The sequence below is a fragment of the Dermacentor variabilis genome, chromosome 6, assembly GCF_050947875.1.
Source record: "Dermacentor variabilis isolate Ectoservices chromosome 6, ASM5094787v1, whole genome shotgun sequence".
NCBI classification, from domain to species: domain Eukaryota; kingdom Metazoa; phylum Arthropoda; class Arachnida; order Ixodida; family Ixodidae; genus Dermacentor; species Dermacentor variabilis.
Window position 1 is genome coordinate 69,775,386 of NC_134573.1, and position 5,003 is coordinate 69,780,388.

Sequence of the window (5,003 nt, forward strand, 5' to 3'; positions counted from 1 at the left end):
CAGTTCAAAGTTTTATTCCCTGAATATATTGTATATCGCAGCAACAGTACTTGTAGAGAAGATTCTTGTTCACATTTGAAAACATTGCTTTTGGAGCATCACAAAGGTAGGAAAATCAGTAATCTGGAAATTATATGTTCAAACCAGGAGAACAAATTTTGCAACCCACCAACACTAACACTGCAATCTGCAGTCTACAACTGCTTGAATAATTTCGGCCATTTCACAAGTAAAGCAGATTTGGCCCCTTGATGCACAAAAAGCAATTACAAATGCCTACGTAGTTTTTACAAGTAAATATATGCGCTTAAACTTTCAGAACTTTTCTTTTGGCAAAGGTTTTTTTCTTTAGTAGCTTCTTTTTATTGCGTGTGCCTCAATTATATTTTAGTAAAATTTGCCAGGGATAGCCTCATGAATTTTCTTAGAAGTAGATTCAGGAGAGCCACTTTGTGCGACACACTGTCACTCATGCTACAATCAAAGAGAGGATTCTTAAAAATTTATGGGCACTTTGCTTTGCTGAACTGCGATACACGAAAACATATGTATGACTGCCTCTGTTGCTCTTTGAGCTGTTCTGCGAACGGATGCCGCCGTGGCCGCGATCATGGGACGCAGTCACAGCCATATGGCTTCAAGGTTTGTCGCCGATGTGCGCGCACCCCCACGCGCAAGTCCGCGCTCTCCCACGCACGCACTTGCAGAGCGGCACTGATGTGGCGCCTTTTTGCTCCCCTCGCCGGTGGCGCCTCCTATCCTTGCTCCCCTCACCAGTGGCGCCTCCTCTCCTTGCTCCTCTCGCCTGTGATTACCGCTTTCCTGTGTCCACCATGGACTGCGCCGGGGCACTCATGAGCCACTAAGTGCAGGTAGCACTGTGCTGGAGAACTTCTTTACCGGCTGCGGCCCTTCTACAAGGACAACAGCCACGATAGCGGCAGTACTCTCAAGCAGGTTCACAAACCCAACAAATTCGAAACTGGGATAAGAAAGCCCTCCCTGATCAACTCCTGCAATCAGAGCAACTTTGGAACCCAACAAATGTCAATAAGAAAGCCCTCCCCGATCAACTTCTGCAATCAGAACAACTGCGGTAGAGCTCAATTTTGGCACGTTTTTGTTTGACAAGCAGCCCTTCACATATCTTGCACAACTCTCACAAAGGAGCCAGAAATCAGTGCCAGAGTGATCGTTCACAAACTTTGTTGGGGTGGACCTGGGAGATCAAAGAAGGCTATAGAAAAATGACACAATTAGTATAAATGACTCAGTAGCAACATCTCAAATTGTAATACAATAAAGTTTACCTTCCCTATAGCAGTGGCATCATCTAAGCAAAGAGAACTAATTTTAGCAATTTATAAACGTGTCGAAAAGCAGCAGCCATTCAGTTCACTAAGCAACTATAGCGACAAGACACTTATGGCTGCCATTCAAAATTTCACGTTTTGATGCAGCTGGATGTTAGCTTTATACACAAGTACTAAAACTTTTTGGATATACTTTTCACTTTATCTTCATGACATGTATATTTTCATTACAGAAACCTGTGTGAGTAATGGGCATTGATAACTAACAAAATGATGCAAACACACTTTAGCAGCGCTCCAGTGTAGTTAGGTGATGAAGTAGAAGCTTCTTGATGTCTTGCTGAGGTGCTGCCACTGACGCAGGTTGAACGTCGAGTCTTGTTGCTTCCCCAACGGAGTCTATGACACTGCCCACGTTGCCACGTGGGGATGAATTAATAATGCCTGTAATTAGAATCTTCTGAAGTGACGACAATGCCGCATAAGCACCTGTTTGATCATTCTATCCGTTGAGTTGTTGGATGGCTGAAAATAAGGATTACACATCATTGCTTTAGAACTTTCCAGTTAAAGTGAAACAGAATCCAAGGGCAAGGAGATGCCTGGTAAAATGGACAGTTGACATTGTCGTGATTCTTAGTGTCTGATAAGTTTCCTCGGACAAGAACTCCAGCTTGTATGCGGCATTCTTTTTCCATTTTTCAAAATAGGCCAGGCACTCATTTCCAAGCAAAGTGAACCTGCAGGATTAAAGGATCTATAATGGTATCAGTTAGAAAGTATTGCTTAGCATATACAAAGGCAACAAAAGTTTCGATTTTACCAGAAAAGAATACCTATATACAAAACCACGCATCTAAATGAAAGTGTGGCCACTCATCACTTCGCATAAATGCAAGATTAACCGCAATCACAAGCAATTTATTAGATGGCGTACCTTTCATCATTTGGACCATAAGAGGGTATCAGGGGTTTCTTGCTCAAACAGAATGTTGTTCTTTTGACGGTGTGGAGAGTGAACCACTTATATACAAGCGCCATAAATTCAATGATGGGAAGACACGAGTAAAACCCACGGGCACCAAGCTAACGGCCATGTTTTCCTAGAAATATGAGGTCTGGTGTTACCTAGAATGAAATCACATTCTTGTTGATTATGACCAGGCTGATAATTTTCAAATTGTAGGGTTGAGAAATGTGTATTATTTTTATGAATAAATGATTCTGCATGTTTTACTTCAGGAGAAAAGAGGCAACAGCCCTGGCAACAGACATCTTCTCAAATTGCTCGGCCAAAGGTGCTTTTTCGTCGAGCACCTGATGAGCTTGAATGCACCTTGCTTTTTCTGTATGTCATATAGGTTCCTGTGACAAAATGCGATGTTACACTATAAATTTTTAAAACAAGGAAACAATACATTTTTACCTCACATAGTCTGGAATGAACAGCACTCCTTTATTCCTGAAAATTCTTGCTGCGTCCAAGAACTGATTCCTGGTGTTTTTCATGACATGACAATGATCAAATGATAGGAAGAGTGGCCGATCTCGTTTAAGAGGGTGGCTGGAACAAATCAGTCAATAGTGAAACTCTTAACAGAATATATTTGCTTGCGGCATATTTTGTAATTATGATAGGAGATTGATCCTCAATAAAAGGCTTTGCAATCTTTACCGAAAGTCTGACAGCAACTACTGACGCGACAAGCTGGAAACATACTTGCAGTTAGTGTTGTGGTTATCAGCAACTAACGTCACCGCTTCAAAGCCAGCTTCTTCAATTGATTTCATCACTTTGAGAGCAAGGAGCTCAAGCTGCTCTCCTGTCAGACCTTTCGTAAAGTAATACCCTACAGGGAGCCTACAATTTTTGTAAAAGCACTCAGTGACAGGTGAAGGACAAGAAGTTCCCTTGAAGGATTGAAAGCAATCTGCACAGGTCCACATGATACTCACGGGCACAAGCTAAATATTCCATATACCTGTAATGGGTAGACAATCATACAAAGACAAAACAGAGCAGATGAGTCGCCAGTTGTTCTCCTAAGGCAAAGTCCACTGCAGCCCCTCCAAGGTCCCGCAATCTAAGCACGGCATCCGACTGCTTTTGGTACACTACAGCTTGCTTCAGGGACATCTTGTCCAGTACTAGGGACTCACAGCATGGCTGCAAGAAATACAAGAACATGTTTCGGATATTTTTACCCCAAGGAAATAAAATATTTACCTTCTTGGAGGGCAGTATCACCTCTGCGTGAAGGCGTTGCTTGATGAGAGAGGATACTACCTCTCCAATACATGAACCAATCTATCGCTTCAGCATAGAGAGACTTCGTACAGACAAGACAGTAGTCTCCCGAAGAAGGCGGTACGCAGCTGGTGATTTCGCACGCCCAAGAACGCATTTGCATATTGTCTCCTCCCGCCACCACATTTTCCTTCAACTTAGGAAAGGAAACTGCCTTTGAAGGAAGAGTGCTTTTTCATTGTTCTCCTCCACCTTTTCCTGCAAGTATGACATATACATGTAATGAGAATTTTTCTAAATGAATGTTCAAATAGAGATTAGTTCGCATCTGATGATTGTGACGCTTGTTTTCTTCATCAAAACTTTCGCCTCTTTAGACTGCTTTCTCAGAGTAGAGTGCTCTCCTTGTAATATCTTAATATATTCTGCTTCTTCTGTAGCCTTTGACATACCCGGACGAGGTTTTTTGCTTGCCTCATAAGATTTGCCATCCGTGAAAAAGAAAGACTCGTCTCAACTCGACATGGCCTGGTCGTGTTTGACGAACTTGTCAGGCTTTGGAGGGACTTTCTATGCTCGGGCCTCTTGCATGTTTCAGGCAAGTAAAAGCAGATTCCGGTGAACGCAGAAGTGGAAGCATAGAGGTAGATTCACTAACAGGTGCCTCCGTTGGTGGTCCCTGGGAATGAACCTCACTGTGTGCATTTGTTGCTGCCTTTGCCTGAACCTGGTTCATTGATGGTGCCTGTGAATGACCTTGTGAAGGTAGGAACAGTGGTTCTGTCATCATTCCAGCATCTCGATGGGCCATATTGCTGTCAGGCACACGTGTGCCTGTCTGTTGGCCAGTTTTTTTTTTTCATATGGAGAGCAAACGGGGTTGGGGGCGTTTTGGCTCGAAGATTAAGAACCGCATTTGTAATTACGTTTAATGATTTACGAGTTAGGTGGCGAAGCATATATTAGACGCAAAATTCGGGTGTGCCTCAAATTGAGAATATTTATGCAAAGCACTTGCCTAGTTCCCTTGGCCTTTATATGAGGCTTGCTTGCCGACAGCCCCGGCACAGCACTCCTTTTCACAGCCTTTCACTCCGTTTTAGGTGGTTCATGCAGGTAGACTGGGTAACTCTGGAATATTGAAGGCGTGGCATCTGCTTTCAACTTTCGCATGTTCAGACATTCCCTGTAAGCTTCTAGTTTGAAACGCAAGCTGCAGACCATGCTGCGGTCGCTCGGTGCCTATGGCTGCTTCCCTGGGCCTGCGAATGCAAGTATGACATATGCATGTAATGTATGTCATACTTGTAGTGTGCATAATTTTGCACCATAAGTTTCTGGTGGAAGGCAATGGAAGCACAAAATTTGCTATTTATGCGGAGACCACTGCGTAATAGATAAAGGATGCTTGTAGGCTTACTAGTCAGACCACCATTCCAATT

The 5,003-nt window shown here is 43.2% G+C and overlaps 1 pseudogene; it reads right to left on the reverse strand.

Annotated features, from left to right (window-relative positions):
• Positions 1-380: 380 nt before the first annotated feature.
• On the reverse strand, positions 381-4,372 carry LOC142586168 (uncharacterized; annotated as a pseudogene).
• Positions 4,373-5,003: the final 631 nt, after the last annotated feature.